At 46.2% G+C, this 18,951-nt stretch overlaps 1 protein-coding gene across 1 annotated transcript in view; it reads right to left on the minus strand.

Annotated features, from left to right (window-relative positions):
- Positions 1-18,951, minus strand: part of SLF1 (SMC5-SMC6 complex localization factor 1) — a 120,915-nt gene that overhangs the window by 58,939 nt on the left and 43,025 nt on the right. The gene's annotated exons all lie outside the window — the stretch shown is intronic.

Genomic DNA, 18,951 nt, shown 5'->3' on the forward strand with positions numbered 1-18,951 from the left:
ACTGGTCGGCTTTCACAGAGCCTTCTGTCTGGACTGGCAGTCACTTAATCAATGTAAGTCTGTGAGACTCAGAGCAAGGCCTTCATAAGTTATGAGCACACGGTAACTATTTGCTGAGTTTATTTTCCCAAGCAATTTTGCCACCAAAAATTGAAGTATTTTCTTGTACCAGCAATGTGAATGGTATTCCTGAAGTCTCATGCAAACTTTGCTTATTTTTTCCTTGTCAGTTCTTTCAGCATTTTTCACCCATTCCAATGCATGAGAAAAACCGCAAGTAAAGAAATAAAACGCATGTATTTTACACTGTTTTTCCGGCCAAGAGACACGTTTTTGGTGTAGAACGGTTTGCAGCAAACGAGTAACGTGTCACCATACTCGTGGGCGTTCCATTTGGAATAGTCGGTTCCTAAAAGAACCAAGGGTCCACAGTGTGACCTGGCACAGTCACATGACGCAGGAAAAGGGTCCAAAGCAGCGGTGGGAATGGCTGGAGACAGCAATGAGTAAGTATTACCATGCACATATTGTACACACATTACTGATGGCTAATTGAGGGGGGAATAAAAACAACTTTAACAAAACAGCTTTTTATCTAGATTATTGGAGCCATAATACACACTGTGCACACACTTCTGACTGATATTCGAGCGGTAATTCTAAAAATACCCCACTGACATGGTTCTTTTTTTCGTCTATATTAAAAATACCATACAGTTTTAGTATACGTAGATTCTAAAGTCATTCTTCCATCTGGCCCCTGCATACATCCAATAGGCTACAAAAGTACGGGACTGGTGGAAGGAGTCCCACTCTACACATGCCGGACTCACCCTTGATCATTTGTATATGGTAATTGTCAATATACAGTTTGTTCTGGCACACAAATGAAGGTTGGTCTGGAACATCAAAGACATTATTAGATTCCAGAAAGAGTGTTGTAAAGTAGACCCGGGTAAACTCTGGCCAGCAGGCCACATCTGGCCACATGGCTCACTAACCAGGACAGCCAAAGGTTTGGAAACAGCGGTGTACCTGCTGTTTATTGGTGGAGCCCAGGCTCTGTGATCTCCCTATCCGGCGTCTCGATTTTAAAGGGAACCTGTCACATCCTAGTTGCTATGTACACTGCCCCCATAGCGTTGTTTGTAATGCAATGTGCATCACTAACAAGCTTTTTTCATTAAAATTGGCTGGTGTTATGGTTTTATAACTTTATATACACTTTGTCCTACTGGCTCGTGTTCAGTTATAGGGGTGTGATCCTCATATTCAGTCACTGCTGGCTCCGCCCATGTATTTGAATACTGCTCCCGGCAAGCGCTAATATTGTGGGGCGCATGCGCATTTCTACATGTCCAGCGCTGGTCCTGCGCAGTGAGACTGTGTGATTACAGCTTCACTGCGCACACGCGGCGACCCAGGGTCATAGCGCATCACTAATTGAATTACACTCTCATAATACAAACAACCATCTCAGTGACCAAGACAAGACGGTAAAAATCCCAAAAATAAATGAATTTCACATACTGTTGTACTTGATTATTTTCACTAAAAATGCAGCAAAACCTGATAGCTATGTTCACACGTTTTTTTCCCCCACCCATTACTTCCAATGGGTGAAAAACGCTGAAAGAAGTGACATGCTCTATGTTCCAAAAAAGTCTGCAAGGCACAAAATCCTGAACAAAAAAAACATGATGTGTGAACAGAAAAATTCTGGCTTCTCATAGACTTTGCTGGTACTGCAAAACGCAGCTGAAAATTTGCATAAAATTTTGCAGCAAAAAACACTGAAAAAAACATGATGTATGAACATAGCCTTATGTAAATTAGGTTACATGCGTTTTTTAACATCTGTTTTTATCACGTTTTTGAAGCTGCTTTTTGTCTTTTCTTGATATGTCATGATTTAAATAAAGCTGCTGTGTTTTTGACAATTCCTGGTATTTGGCTTTGACAAAACTTTATGGATACACATAGGTGTGAATTCCATGTGATTTTTATGTGTTTCTGATGTGGAAATGCACCAAAAACACACATGCGTTTTTTCTGCATCTAATGCAAGTCTATGGAGAAAATTCATCGTACCCACAAGAGAAATTGATGACATGTAGCAGATTTGAAACACGCACCGCAGGTCAGTTTACGCCGAGTAAAAAAGCAGCGGGCAGAAGATTCCTATAAATCCCATCCACTTTGCTTGAACTGTAAGATGCTGCGTTTTTGACTCAAAAATATTACACAACATGAAAAACTCATCATGGGAATGTAGCATTGTAGTTTTCATCTTCCTGGAGTAGCTGGATGTGACGGCAGACATATTTGTCGAGACCAAGCATAACAGCACTCTCCTGTGTGTGAGGCACAGCCGAGACATTTACCGTATTTTTCGGACCAAAAGATGCACTTCTCCCTCCCCAAATTTGGAAGGAAAATGGGGGGTGCGTCTTATGGTCCGAATGCAACTTACCGGTGGTGGTGGAGCGGGATTGCAGGGCGGCGGCGGAAGAAAAGGTTAGGCGGGCGGGTATCTGGCTGGGGCCCGGGCGAGTACCGGTGTCTGGCTGTGAGGCAGAGCAGAGTGAGCGGCTTTCCGGTGGCCGCGGCCATGTTCCTGAAGCGGTGATCCACAGGAAGATGGCCGCCGGAGCATGTGCTCTGCCACACCGGCGGCCATTTTCCTGTAGATGACAGCTTCAGAAAGATGGCCGCGGCCACTGGAAGCCGCTCGCTCTGCCTCACAGCCAGACACTGGCCCCAGCACTGGCACCAGGCCCCCAGGTACCAGGCCACGAGTACCCCGGCCCCCAGCACCCCAGGTACCAGCAGGGCTATGGAGTCGGTAAGCCAAACCTTTGACTCCTCAATTTCCACGTCTCCGACTCCCTCATACACGGCTCATGTTTAAGTGATAAATTTACTGTCGCACAGATTCAGCTCAGCTAAAAGTCTAGACCCTTAGATCAGGAATAGGACAGACATTTATAGGACATTTCATAACTTTCCCAAATTCTTATGACAAAATATTCCCCACAAACTGCATTGAATTACTGTATCCAATTTATTATATATTTTAGGAGTCGGTCTATTTTATACCGACTCTGACTCCACCAAAATGAGCTCCGACTCCACAGCCCTGGCTACCAGACCCCCAGGTACCAGGCACAAGGCCACCAGTACCCCAAGTACCAGCATTCCTCCAACTCCATTGGCTTCCTGAGGGACCCTGCTTCCTGTGACCCCAGCTCTACTGCCCCCACCCCCCCAGGTAAGATACCTATTCAGACTATAAGATGGACCCCCATCTTATAAAAAAATATTTTTTTTCCTATTTTCCACGGTGCGTCTTATAGTCCGGTGTGTCTTATAGTGTGAAAAATATGGTAATCAGGTAGATTAGCTTATATCAATACACATTTACAGAAAACTTTACACTGTGGTCTCATCAATGCTAACAATGCAACATGGGAACAGACAGTGGGGTCAGATTTTTAAAATTAAAACCTAGAAGCTGTAGAGTAATATATAACAATAATGCATGAGGTGGCCAGAGAAAGAAACAGACATGTAAAGCACCACTCCAGCAGTTTTTTTATTTCACCACTGAGTGGTGCTTAAAATCAAAGCCCCCTGCCCCGTCTGATACTCATCTTCTGGCGTTTTCATCTGTTTTCACCTCCGGTCCATCTCCTGCAGTTTGTGACCTGCCGGCTGCTCCAGTGTTTCATGGAGCCAGAGGTCACTAATGAGTGTAAGTCTAGGAGAGCCTCGTTCTGGCCTCATACTTGCATTGAGACCTTGTCCTGTAGCTTCAGTTCTGTCCAGTCAGAAGCTGCCATCACAAGGTGGTGTCGTGGGACCGGACTGGCACTGAAAAATGGTGAAGACGCCGGAGGGGGGAGTATATGACTGGGACGGGGGGCTTACATTCACTACACCACTCCAGTGGTGAAAAAAACACTGGATTGGTGCTATAATGGATTGTGCCAGGAAAGACATTTTTTTTCATCCTTAAGTCCAAAACATTTAACAAGATCAACTAAATATATATCGTTTGTATCTTTATTAGTGTAGAGCCATCCCCGTAGTGTTCGGGTTCGGTTGGTCGAATACCGGGATGTTCGTGGAACTGTTCGTCGAACACCTTAGAACAGGGTTCCCCAACTCCAGTCATCAAGGCCCACCAACAGGTCATGTTTTCAGGATTTCCTTAGTATTGTACAGGTGATGGAATTATTGCCTATGCAGGTGATGCAATTATCACCTGGGAAATACTAAGGAAATCCTGAAAACATGACCTGTTGGTGGGCCTTGAGGACTGGAGTTGGGGAACCCTGCCTTAGAACACCGTTAAAACCAATGGCAGGCAAACAAAAACACATAGAAACACATAGAAAACACCTTCAAAGGTGTCCAAAAGCTTACAAACTGCTCAGAAGACACTCTCTTTAAAAAAGCTGGCCGGCAATTCAGCAGCGGCATACACCGGTACCCAACAATTTAGAACAGAAAGAATAGAGCATCACGCATAGATTAGATACATAGAAACATGTCAGTGACATATATAAGAAGTACAGTGACAGTGTTGATTACTGTACTTGTCATTTAGTGTTAAAATAAAGGATTTATTAGAAAAAAAATTGGCGTGGGGTTCCCCGTAATTTTAGTCTCTAGCGGAGGTTAAGCAGACGGCTGGGGCAGATGTTTGAAGCCTGGGAAGGGGGTAATACCCACGGAGCTTCCCAGGCTACTAATATCAGCCCCCAGCTGAATACCTAGCCTTTACTAGCTATTAAAATGGGGGACCCAAAAAAAAAATGACGTGGGGTCCCCCCTATTTTAATAGCTAGCAAAAGCTAGGCAGACAGCTGAGGGCTGATATTAATAGCCCAGGAAGGGTACCATGATTATTGGCCCCCTGCCAGGCTAGAAACACCAGCTGTCACCCGCCCCAGAAATGGTGCATCCATAGGATGTGCCAATTCTGGCACTTAGCCTCGCTCTTCCCACTGCCCTGTAGCGGTGGCAGTGGGGTAATAGGGCTGGGGTTGATGTCAGCTTATAATGCCAGCTGACATCAAGCCCAGGTTAGTAATGGAGAGGCGTCTATAAGACACCCCCATTACTAACCCCATAGTCAAAGTTAAAAAAAAAAAGCACAAACACCCAGAATAAAGTTCTTTAATTGAAATGAACACACAATTCTTTATTGTTCTAAATTAAACCATACTTACCATCACGCCCACCATTACAGCTGAAGCCAACGATCTCCGGCAATAAAAGTAAAATAATAAACCAACATCATCCTTACCTTTCCATGGTTCCCACGACTGCTCCAGCTCTGCTACATTGACATGACAGGCTGGATCGCAGCCGAAAGCTGCCATCCAGCTTGCCATGCTGCAGACACTGAGAAGCGCAGGCATGCTTGCGCTCCTCAGTGTCTGGCTGTGACGGCATAAAGATGAGCCGAGGTCATGTCCAATGAACACAGCTCACCTCATGCACGTTACTGACAGCGTGGGAGAATTCTCATGCGCTCAGCAGGAGAATTCTCCCACGCTGGGATGGCATTGAGATGACAGGCTGGATCGCAGCTGAACGCTGCCATGCAGCTTGTCATCCTTCAGAGACCCTGCAGAGCGCAAGCATGCCTGCGCTCTGCAGTGTCTATGAAGGATGGCATGCTGGATGGCAGCGCTCAGCTGCGATCCAGCCTGTCATCTCAATGCCATCCCAGTATGGGAGAATTCTCCTGCTGAAGCGCTGAGCGCAGGAGAATTTTCCCACGCTGTCAGTGACGTGCATGAGGTGAGCTGAGTTCATTGCACATGACCTCGGCTCATCTGGATGCCGTCACAGCCAGACACTGCAGAGCGTAAGCATACCTGCGCTTCTCAGTGTCTGCGGCATGGCAAGCTGGATGGCAGCTTTCGGCTGCGATCCAGCCTGTCATGTCAATGTAGCAGAGCTGGAGCCGTCCTGGGAACCATGGAAAGGTAAGGATGAGGTTGCTTTATTATTTTACTTTTATTGCAGAAGACATTGGCTTCAGCTGGAATGGGCGTGATGGTAAGTATGGTTTAATTTAGAACATTAAAAAATTGTGTGTTTATTTCAATTAAAGGACTTTATTCTGGGTGTTGTGCTTTTTTAACCACTTCGCGCCAGAGCCTGTTTTTGCCTTCGTGACCAGGCCAATTTTTTCAATTCTGACCACTGTCACTTTATGAGGTAATTACTCTGGAACGCTTCAACGGATCCCCCTGATTCTGAGATTGTTTTTTTGTGACATATTGTACTTCATGATAGTGGTAAAATTTCTTTGATATCACTTGCGTTTGATTGTGAAAAAATCGGAAATTTGGCCGAAAATTTTGAAAATTTTGCAATTTTCAATCTTTGAATTTTCATGCCCTTTAATCAGAGAGATATATCACACAAAATAGTTAATAAATAACATTGCCCACATGTCTACTTCACATCAGCACAATTTTGGAACCAAAATTTTTTTTTGTTAGGAAGCTATAAGGGTTAAAAGTTGACCAGCGATTTCTCATTTTTACAACAAAATTTACAAAAACATTTTTTTTTAGGGACCACATCTTATTTGAAGTGACTTTGAGGAGCCTTTATGACAGAAAATACCCAAAAGTGATACCATTCTAAAAACTGCACCCCTCAAGGTGCTCAAAACCACATTCAAGAAGTTTATTAACCCTTCAGGTGCTTCACAGGAATTTTTGGAATGTGGAAGAAAACAATGAACATTTAACTTTTTTTTCACAAAACTGCTACTTTACTCAAATTTTTAATTTTCACAAGGGCAGCCAGAAAAAATGGACCCCAAAATGTGTTGTGCAATTTCTCCTGAGCACGCTGATACCCCATATGTGGTGCAAAGCCACTGTTTGGGCGCACGGCATGGCTTGGAAGGTAAGGAGCGCCATTTGACTTTTGGAATGGAAATTTGACTGGAATGGATAGCGGACGCCATGTTGCATTTGGAGAGCCCCTGAGGTGCCTAAACAGAGGAAACCCCCAACAAGTGACCCCATTTTGGAAACTAGACCCCTCAAGGAACTTATCTAGATGTGTGGTGAGCACCTTGAACCCCCAGGGGCTTCACAGAATTTTATAATGTTGAAGTGTGAAAATAAAAAAACACATTTTTAACACAAAACTGCTACTTTAGCCTCAAATTTTTAATTTTCACAAGGGCAGCCAGAAAAAATGGACCCCAAAATGTGTTGTGCAATTTCTCCTGAGCACGCTGATACCCCATATGTGGTGCAAAGCCACTGTTTGGGCGCACGGCATGGCTTGGAAGGTAAGGAGCGCCATTTGACTTTTGGAATGGAAATTTGACTGGAATGGATAGCGGACGCCATGTTGCATTTGGAGAGCCCCAGAGGTGTCTAAACAGAGGAAACCCCCAACAAGTGACCCCATTTTGGAAACTAGACCCCTCAAGGAACTTATCTAGATGTGTGGTGAGCACCTTGAACCCCCAGGGGCTTCACAGAATTTTATAATGTTGAAGTGTGAAAATAAAAAAACACATTTTTAACACAAAACTGCTACTTTAGCCTCAAATTTTTAATTTTCACAAGGGCAGCCAGAAAAAATGGACCCCAAAATGTGTTGTGCAATTTCTCCTGAGCACGCTGATACCCCATATGTGGTGCAAAGCCACTGTTTGGGCGCACGGCATGGCTTGGAAGGTAAAGAGCGCCATTTGACTTTTGGAATGGAAATTTGACTGGAATGGATAGCGGACGCCATGTTGCATTTGGAGAGCCCCTGAGGTGCCTAAACAGAGGAAACCCCCAACAAGTGACCCCATTTTGGAAACTAGACCCCTCAAGGAACTTATCTAGATGTGTGGTGAGCACCTTGAACCCCCAGGGGCTTCACAGAATTTTATAATGTTGAAGTGTGAAAATAAAAAAACACATTTTTAACACAAAACTGCTACTTTAGCCTCAAATTTTTAATTTTCACAAGGGCAGCCAGAAAAAATGGACCCCAAAATGTGTTGTGCAATTTCTCCTGAGCACGCTGATACCCCATATGTGGTGCAAAGCCACTGTTTGGGCGCATGGCATGGCTTGGAAGGTAAGGAGCGCCATTTGACTTTTGGAATGGAAATTTTACTGGAATGGATAGCGGACGCCATGTTGCATTTGGAGAGCCCCTGAGGTGCCTAAACAGAGGAAACCCACAACAAGTGACCGAATTTTACAATCTACTCCTCTGTATAAATTAATCTAGTGGTGGGAAAATAAGTAGATAGGTAAATGGTCACTAAACCCATAGATGAATTCCCACAGAGGTGTCATTTCTATAATGGGGTCACTTCAGGGGGGATTATGCTGTTCTGGCACTTTTCAGAGTACCAGAGCTAAAGAATCCCCCCTGAAGTGACCCCATTTTGGAAATGAAACCCCTCTGGGAATTCATCTATGGGTTTAGTGACCATTTTAACTCAATGGATGATTTCCAGAAACAAGCACGCAATGGAAGGTTTAGATTCTGGAGAACCCCCCCTGGAAATTAAGTGAGCTCTACTCGAATGTGTCATTCACTAAATGAACCAAATGTTTGAATGACAAATTGGGATACATTTTTACAGTTTAAAAACGTGGTTCTGTGTGGAAGATTTTAAAGCAGTCAGTGACGCATAAGGCTGGCAATGATGGGCATTGTGGGCAATAGTAGCGGGTATCACGCCTCATTCCTCTCTTAGTACATACACAACATCTTTTCTGGGGGTTCCTTCTTGTTTCCGTTGCTGGAATAAGTGCAATAAAATGTCGCTCAGTGAGTCTTTTCACATCCTCAGATTCTAATGGATGAGCGGGGCTAACACTTTGAAAGACAAGATTTTCAATTACCTTTTCTTGATAATCAAGAAAAGGATCTGAATTTCCTGCTTTTTTGTACAACACAAAAGAATTGTATGTGGCCACCTGAAACAAATAAATAACCAACTTTTTATACCAGGTATAGGACTTTCTTGATACCTGGTATGGCTGTAGAACCTGGTCTGCAAGGTCCACACCCCCCATGTGTTTGTTGTAGTCAATGACTGACACAGGTTTTTGCTTCGGAGTGGTGGATCCTAGTTCTACAGTGGCCCTTGTGGCATCTGTGTGGATCGAGCTGAGGACAAAAATATCCCTCTTATCCCTATATTTCAGGGCAAGCAGCTCTCCGTTGCGTACAGCCCCTGACTGCCCCTTTTGCAACTTTTGGTTGACCAATGGTTGTGGAAACCCCTGACGGTTTTTACGGATGGTCCCACAAGCCCCGATGTTGTGTTCAACCAGACTTTTAAATAGGGGTATGCTGGTGTAATAATTGTCCACATATAGATTGTAGCCTTTTTGAAAAAATGGACTTATCAGCTCCCAAACAATTTTTCCAGATGTCCCCAGATAAGTAGGGCATCCTGGTGGGTTTAGTTGGCTATCTTTCCCCTCATATATGTGAAAAGAGGATGTGTATCCGGTTGAACTTTCGCACATTTTATAGAGCTTTATTCCAAACCTTGCCCTTTTAGATGGGATAAATTGCTTGAGGTGCAGTCTTCCTTTGAATTTTACAAGGGACTCGTCTATAGAAATATTTTGTGTTGGGGTGTAGAGGCTTAAGAATTTTTCTGACAAATTTTCAATGATGGGTCTAATTTTATATAACCTGTCATGTTCTGGGGCATTTCTGGGCAGGCATTGACTATTGTCGTTAAAATGCCAAAACCACATGAGCATTTCATAACGGGTCCTAGGCAGAATGACTGAAAACATAGGGGTGGCTTGAACAGGGTGGTTGGACCAGTAGGATCGAATGCTCGGTTTTTTAACAAGCCCCATGGCAAATGTAAGTCCTAAAAATTTTTTTATTTCCGGGACATTAGTTGGTGTCCATAAATTTGCCCTAGCATAGTAAGATCGGGGATTCTGGCTTATGAATTGGGACGCGTATAAATTTGTTTGCACGACAATATGCTCTAGCAAGCTGTCTGTAAAAAACAAATTAAAAAAATGAATTGGTCCAAAATCTTCCACCTCCACATTTATACCAGGAATGGCGTTGAAATCAGGGCTGAATGGAGCAGCCGAATCCGAAGCCTCCCATATGGGAAATGCTAGATCATGTGGCAAAGCCCCTTGTACACTGGCGTGCGCCAATTCACTAGTAGCAGGGACAGCGCTTGTACTGGGCAGTGTTCCCTGATTTGGAGACGTTTCTCCAGTAGCGCTATTTGCCCCTATTGCTGTACTGGTCCTTGGGCTTGAGGATGGAACAGAATCACTGCTCATTTCTGGGCTCTCAGTGTCGCCGCTACTAAAGCCCTCAAAATCCATATCTCCATCTGAGATTGCGCTGTCATCAGTGTCAGAACACAGCAGGGCATACACCTCCTCTGCGGTATAAGTCTGACGGGCCATTTTATTTTTATATTTTTTGACTGGACTGAATGGACCGGACTGAAAGGACGGGACCGGACAGGAGTGACCGGACTGATCTGACAGGACTGACTGACAGATCTGACAGGACTGACTGACTGACAGATCTGACAGGACTGACTGACTGACAGATCTGACAGGACTGACTGACTGACAGATCTGACAGGACTGACAGATCTGACAGGACTGACAGATCTGACAGGACTGACTGACTGACAGATCTGACAGGACTGACTGACTGACAGATCTGACAGGACTGACTGACTGACAGATCTGACAGGACTGACTGACTGACTGATCTGACAGGACTGACTGACTGACAGATCTGACAGGACTGACTGACTGACAGATCTGACAGGACTGACTGACTGACAGATCTGACAGGACTGACTGACTGACAGATCTGACAGGACTGACTGACTGACAGATCTGACAGGACTGACTGACTGACAGATCTGACAGGACTGACTGACTGACAGATCTGACAGGACTGACTGACTGACAGATCTGACAGGACTGACTGACTGACAGATCTGACAGGACTGACTGACTGACAGATCTGACAGGACTGACTGACTGACAGATCTGACAGGACTGACTGACTGACAGATCTGACAGGACTGACTGACTGACAGATCTGACAGGACTGACTGACTGACAGATCTGACAGGACTGACTGACTGACAGATCTGACAGGACTGACTGACTGACAGATCTGACAGGACTGACTGACTGACAGATCTGACAGGACTGACTGACTGACAGATCTGACAGGACTGACTGACTGACAGATCTGACAGGACTGACTGACTGACAGATCTGACTGACTGACTGACAGATCTGACAGGACTGACTGACTGACAGATCTGACAGGACTGACTGACTGACAGATCTGACAGGACTGACTGACTGACAGATCTGACAGGACTGACTGACTGACAGATCTGACAGGACTGACTGACTGACAGGACTGACTGATTGACAGATCTGACAGGGCTGACTGACTGACAGATCTGACAGGGCTGACTGACTGACAGATCTGACAGGGCTGACTGACTGACAGATCTGACAGGGCTGACTGACTGACAGATCTGACAGGGCTGACAGGGCTGACTGACTGACAGATCTGACAGGGCTGACTGACTGACAGATCTGACAGGACTGACTGACAGATCTGACAGGACTGACTGACAGATCTGACAGGACTGACTGACAGATCTGACAGGACTGACAGATCTGACAGGACTGACTGACTGACAGATCTGACAGGACTGACTGACTGACAGATCTGACAGGACTGACTGACTGACAGATCTGACAGGACTGACAGATCTGACTGGCAGATCTGACTGGACTGATCTGACAGGACTGACAGATCTGACTGGCAGATCTGACTGGACTGATCTGACAGGACTGACTGATCCGACAGACTCACTAACCCTAACTCTTACTTTCTTTTTTATTTATTTTTTTTTTTACTTTCACAGTGGCAAGGCTGACAGCTCTTGTCACACTGTTTCTCCTCTGCTCTCTCACTGAGATCGGAGGAGAAACTGCATTTATCAGGCAGATCGCCCGGGAAAGTTTGTTGCTAAAACAAACTTCCCTGGTGATCTCTCTGATTGGCTGGTGTGACGCTGACATCATCGAGACCTGAGCCAATCAGGTCTCGATGATGTCAGAGGTCACAGCACCGGGATCCCCGCCGCTGACAGGTATGTGGGGGGTCCCGATCGCCGACCACCGGCTGTCCCTATCTTTTAAATGCCGCGATCGCTATGGATCGCGGCATCTAGAAGATAGGAACAGGTTAACATCATGGGGACCTGATCCAATCAGGTCCCCATGATGCCACATGTCAGAGCTATCGCTCTGAACCGGTACCGCAGCGCTAGCAGGACCCTGGGGGTCCTGAGCGCTGCGGGACCACCCACCGTTTTTAAACGTCGGCGCTGCACAGAGCCCAGGCAGCGCCAACGTTTATGTACAGTGGGCGGTCCTGAACCGGTTAAATACTTTACTAGAAATTCATGGCGGTCATGTCTAATATTGGCGTGACTCCATGAATTTCGGACTTAGGGCCAGCTGATAATGCCAAGCTGGCCCTAACCCCTTTATTACCCAGTGAGCCACCGCATCAGGGCCCTGGATGAGTTGGGTACAGCGCCAGAAGATGGCGCTTCTATGAACGCGCCATTTTCTGGGGTGGCTGCGGACTGCAATTTGCAGCGGGGAGGGGGGGGCCCAGAAAGCTTGGGCCTCCCTGCGCTGCGGATTCCAGCCCCCAGCTGCCTAGATGTACCTGGCTGGACACAAAAATAGGGCGAAGCCCCACGTATTTTTTTTTTTATTATTTCATGAAATTCATGAAATAATTTAAAAAAAAAAAGGCCTTCCCTATATTGTTGTGTCCGGCCAGGTACAAATAGGCAGCTGGTGGTTGGGGGCAGCCCGTTCCTGCCTGCTGTACCTGGCTGGACACAAAAATAGGGCGAAGCCCCACAGCAATTTTTTTTTAATTATTTCATGAAATTCATGAAATAATTAAAAAAAGGGCTTTCCTGTATTTTTGTTTCCAGCCAGGTACAAATAGGCATCTGGGAGTTGGGGGCAGCCCGTTCCTGCCTGCTGTACCTGGCTGGACTCAAAAATATGGCGTAGGCCACATCAAATTTTTGGTGAAAAATTCAATAACATTTTTTAAAAAAAACACATTTAGGAACTGCATCTTTATTAACCCCTCAACGTGAGGGGTTAATAAAGATGCAGTCCCTAAATTATTTTTTTTTTTTATTATTATTTAATTAATTTTTCCCAAAAATTTTGACGTGGGCTTCGCCATATTTTTGTATGCCAGTCAGGTACAGCATCCAGGAACGGGCTGACCCCAACCACCAGATGCCTATTTGTACCTGGCCGAACACAACAATATAGGTAACCCTTTTTTTTTATTATTTCATGAATTTCATGAAATAATTAAAAAAAAAAATAGTGGGGCTTCGCCCTATTTTTGTGTCCAGCCAGGTACAACAGGCAGGAACGGGCTGCCCCCAACCACCAGCTGCCTATTTGTACCTGGCCGGACACAACAATATAGGGAAGCCCTTTTTTTTTTTTTAATTATTTCATGAAATAATTAAAAAAAAAAAATACGTGGGGCTTCGTCTCTGAAGGATGACAAGCTGGATGGCAGAATTCTCCCACGCTGTCTGTGACGTGCATGAGGTGAGCTCAGTTCATTGGACATGAGCTCACCTCATTCACGTCACTGACAGCGTGGGAAAATTCTCCTGCGCTCAGCGCTTCAGCAGAATTCTCTCACGCTCACTGCAAGCGCAGGAGAATTTTCCCACGCTGTCAGTGACGTGCATGAGGTGAGCTGAGTTCATTGGACATGACCTCGGCTCATCTTTATGCCGTCACAGCCAGACACTTAGGAGCGCAAGCATGCCTGCGCATCTCAGTGTCTGCGGCATGGCAAGCTGGATGGCAGCTTTCGGCTGCGATCCAGCCTGTCATGTCAATGTAGCAGAGCTGGAGCCGTCGTGGGAACCATGGAAAGGTAAGGATGATGTTGGTTTATTATTTTACTTTTATTGCAGAAGACATTGGCTTCAGCTGGAATGGGCGTGATGGTAAGTATGGTTTAATTTAGAACAATAAAGAATTGTGTGTTTATTTCAATTAAAGGACTTTATTCTGGGTGTTTGTGTCTTTTTGTAACTTTGACTATGGGGTTAGTAATAGGGGTGTTTTATAGACGCCTCTCCATTACTAACCTGGGCTTGATGTCAGCTGGCATTATAAGCTGACATCAACCCCAACCCTATTATCCCACTGCCACCGCTACAGGGCAGTGGGAAGAGCGAGGCTAAGTGCCAGAATTGGCGCATCCTATCGATGCGCCATTTCTGGGGCGGCTGACAGCTGGTGTTTCTAGTCTGGAAGGGGGCCAATATTCATGACACCCTTCCTGGGCTATTAATATCAGACCCCAGCTGTCTGCCTAGCCTTTGCTAGCTATTAAAATAGGGGGGACCCCACGTCATTTTTTTTTTGGGTCCCCCATTTTAATAGCTAGTAAAGGCTAGGTATTCAGCTGGGGGCTCATATTAGTAGCCTGGGAAGCTCCGTGGGTATTACCCTCTTCCCAGGCTTCAAACATCTGCCCCAGCCGTCAGCTTAACCTCCGCTAGACACCAAAATTACGGGGAACCCTACGCCAATTTTTTTTTTAATAAATCCTTTATTTTAACACTAAATGACAAGTACAGTAACCAACACTATCACTGTACTTATTATATATGTGACTGACATGTTTCTATCTATCTAATCTGTGTGTGATGCTCTATTCTTTCTGTTATAAATTGTCGGGTACCGGTGTATGCCGCTGATGAATTGCCGGCTTTTCATGTTTCACTGTGAGCACTGTTCCCATCGATTTGGGCAATCACTGTAATGCCACAACCACCATGGCTGTGGCATTACAGTGAGTGGCAGACAATCCCTGTATGATTGGTGCTCTAAATAGCGCCAGACATGCAGGACACGCTTTTGGTGCACGAACAGTTATCGAACATAACCTCGAACAGCCGAATTTTTTGCAAATCGTTCGGGTTCGTCGAACAACTCGAACACCGCCCAAAACAGCTCGAATTTGAGATTGGCGAACAGTTCGAGTAGAACAACGCTCATCTCTAATCTTTATTGTAGAAATGCCACAGACTCCTTTAAAAACATAAGCGAGGAATGCGCTCCTCACTGATCCCCAGGGCGCCCTCTCCAGGGCCTCCTTGTCCCCTGCTTTCCGCCCCATCCAGGACTCAGAGCACACTCACATTGTGAAAGGATAAATGACATTACATTTTGTTTTTAGAAAAGAAATATTGAGTAATTTAATTTTTTTTTTTTGTCCCAGACTTGAACCTAAAGATTTCTTGGTTTTGGGTTCCTGTACCGCTCCTGGTTCCTCACCTCCTCCGGGCCACCAGCTCCTCCGTGTTTCCCTTCCTCTCTCTCCATCATTCTCCGGCTTCTTCTCTCCTCCGCGCGCTTCCCTCTGGCTCCCCCTTCTCTCCTCCGCGCGCTTCCCTCTGGCTCCCCCTTCTCTCCTCCGCGCGCTTCCCTCTGGCTCCGCCCTTCTCTCCTCCGCGCGCTTCCCTCTGGCTCCCCCTTCTCTCCTCCGCGCGCTTCCCTCTGGCTCCGCCCTTCTCTCCTCCGCGCGCTTCCCTCTGGCTCCGCCCTTCTCTCCTCCGCGCGCCTCCCTCTGGCTCCGCCCCTGTCTCCTCCGGCTCCAGCACTTGGTCCTCCACACTCGATGCTCCCCGTAAGGGGCGGAGCCAGCCGGATTTCCTCTCCTCCACTCAGCGGCAGGCTGCAAGATCACGTGATTCGTCGGTGGCCGTAGTGTAGGCCGCGGAGCCTGCACCGTGTCTCCCTGCTGACACTACCACCCGCCCCTCATGTCCTGCCACACCCACCCCGGACACTGCATAGGCAAAATCACAATGTGGTCATTCGCCCCGTGTCCCTAGTGCCAGCCCTGCAATTACACTCTAGCAGTATCGTGTATAAATTGTCTTTGAAGCTCAGCCTGCAGCCCAGCCCCACAGGGTACAAGGATGGCAGCAGTGGGAGTGCAGTCGCCCCCAGCTGCCATGGTAACCCTTCTTACACCATGTTTGCGGGAGGACACTGGGCAGCAGCGTGCTAGGTAAATGCCACTGTCAGAGATTGATAGCAGCATTTAAAAAGTCTGTCTGGGACTTTAACACTGATGGCCTAACCTTAGGAAAGGTCACCAATGGCTGGGGGTGGGTCACCTGGCACCTTCACCTATCAGCTGTTCTGCATCTGGGTACTGCACACCCACTACCCATTTACATAGGGGGGTGTGCAGTGCCCGGCCACAACATCCGCCATTATGAACCATGGCCTATACCATGGCTGTCCCTCTCCCTTTTTCCCTTACACTCTAGATCTCCACTGTCTCCCTGGCATGTCCCTATATAAAATATGTTCTCAACAGCCCCCTATACAGTATGGTCACCACAGCCCCCAATATACTATGATGTGTCCACATATCGTATATAGTATGATGTCCCCACAGCCCAGGTATAATGTTCCCCAGTCTCCCATATAATATGATGTCCCCACAACTCCTCTTGTGATGTCCCCACAGCTAGCCCCTCTTGTAATGTCCCCACAGCCAGCCCCTCTTGTAATGTCCCCATACATTGGCAAACTAATACAAGATAAAATCAAATCTTATACTCCCCTAATCCAGGCTCCCTGTCCAGCGCAGCTCCGTCTCCTCTTCTATCCTGTACAGCAGTGGGGGCTCGATGGCGCAATGATGTCAGTGCATCGTGCCCTGCGACGTCCTTGCATGCGCCGTTTTCTTCAGTGCGCAGGTGGCCTGCATTCTGATGAAGTTCCCGGCGGGGCAGGAGCTAATTACAGCTCCTCTGCTCCTGTCCGGAGCGTCGCTCATAGCAAGTGTATTCGCGTCTAACAGACGTGAATACATAAAGAAATGGGGAATATAGGTGGTTGAAAATAGCGCTGCCGAGGATACAACCGCAATGCCAGTGCCTGAGAAGCACAACTCACTCAGGTGAATAATCACCACTCTTGAGCCTGTAATCGTCCTGTATGATCTGCGCAAGGTGCGCTTCGCTTACTTTTGTTTTCATATAGACGCAAATACATTTCAGTGCAGGGAGGGAGCGACGACCAGGGTGCAGGAGAGAGGGGTGAGTGGCGTCAGTGATTAACACTGTTCACTGTGCGTGCACCACGGCTGTCACTGTGCTGAATGCCTGCGGCCAGAGGGAAAAAGCAGCGTTGCAGGGATTCAGCAATGTCATTTTTTCCCCCAAAGTGCGCCCCCCAAGTGGAAGCAGCAGGTGGCGTCCTAGGTGGGTGCCTACCCCTCGTTCCAGCCAGGCACGGCCTCACTCAATGGAAGCGTATTGAGCAAGGCTGGATACAGTCTAGTCTGAATGTGGCCAGGAGTATGTCTACCGCATACTTGCAGTCACATGACCGCTGTTCCCAACGCCACAAAATCCTCGCAGTGCGTTCAGTGTGAGGATACACAAGTCTGTAGTCATATAGAGTGACTGCAGACTTGTAATTTAAGACTGGACAACCCCTTTAAGGATACAATTTTTGGGTGCATACATATTGATCACTTTTATTGACATTTTTGATGGTGATGTAGTGACTGAAAAAAGTTTTAACATATAGGGTAATCAAAGTGGTTGTCTCAAGTTCTTAAATGGGAAAAACTGCAAGTGCTTGTAAAAACAGACAACTTTGCAATGGACCTCTTACTAATAATCCTTCCTAAACTTAAAAAGGGCAGCTGTGTAGCATTCTAAGATCTGACTATTGAGGAGTACGGCAAAATTGCTGCGGCACGTATGTTATAAATGGCAAGAAAATTGATAGCCCAAAAATGGGTAGCAGATCAGGAGCCTATGATATCAGAATTTATTGATAGGCTGTGTGCCCACGTAGCGTTTATGCTGCGTACAAAAATCCGCAGCATGTCATTTAATTTTGCGGAAGCGCAGCGGAACTCCCGCCATTGACTTGCATTGAGACGCACAGAAACCGCGACTGTACATTTTTACAAGCGGCTTCTATGCGTCTCTATGTGCGGATGGTACCCAGTTCTGGAGGAGAGGAGACTCTCATCCAGACCTGGGTACCATTGTAAAAAAAGAATAAAATAACAAATAAAGTTTATACTCACCTGTCCGGCGTCTTCTCTCTGAATGCCAGCAGTGCTGAAGGACCTTCGGTGACGTCAGTCATGTGACCGCAGGCCCTTCACCGCTCTGTCTCGCGATATGCCGGCAGCCGGGAACCAGCCAGGAAGCAGCGCTGCAGCCACGCCGGGGCCTCGGGGGTGAGTATAGCTTTATTTGTTTTAATTTTTACGGTTCACACTGTATAAATCCATGCTGTTTGCATGGATTTATACAGTGTGACCTAGTTGTCAAGCACTTTCCAAGTGATGCTATCGCCTGGAAAGTGCTTGTCAATCTGCATGCGGAAACGCATGTGAACCCGCATGTGAATCCGTATGCACAATCTGCATGCGTTTTTTTCTGCCAGGGAGATGCAGAAATGCTGCAGAAATTTTCTGCTTCATTTCTGCATCGTGGGCACATAGCCATAAAGTTAACTGGCTAGTAAATTTGGAAAAAGGCATATACCTAAAACGAGATGCTATCTCTAAATTTGACAAGATATGGGGTCTATGGATTGATGGCTCTGGTTTGACATCTAGGGGAACTAAGGAGATTTCGCCTTGGCTTTCTTTGAGATACGTTTATATGATGCCTCAAATTAAACTAATTTGAAAATTAATTAAAATGTTATTAGTACTTCCACAAGTATATGTACAGTAATTGGATTGACGATTGTTACGATGTTCAAATATTTGTTCATCTAATTATACTGG

The sequence above is a fragment of the Phyllobates terribilis genome, unplaced genomic scaffold, assembly GCF_046119375.1.
Source record: "Phyllobates terribilis strain yellow unplaced genomic scaffold, ASM4611937v1 Scaffold_1__5_contigs__length_1240528914, whole genome shotgun sequence".
Lineage (NCBI taxonomy): Eukaryota > Metazoa > Chordata > Amphibia > Anura > Dendrobatidae > Phyllobates > Phyllobates terribilis.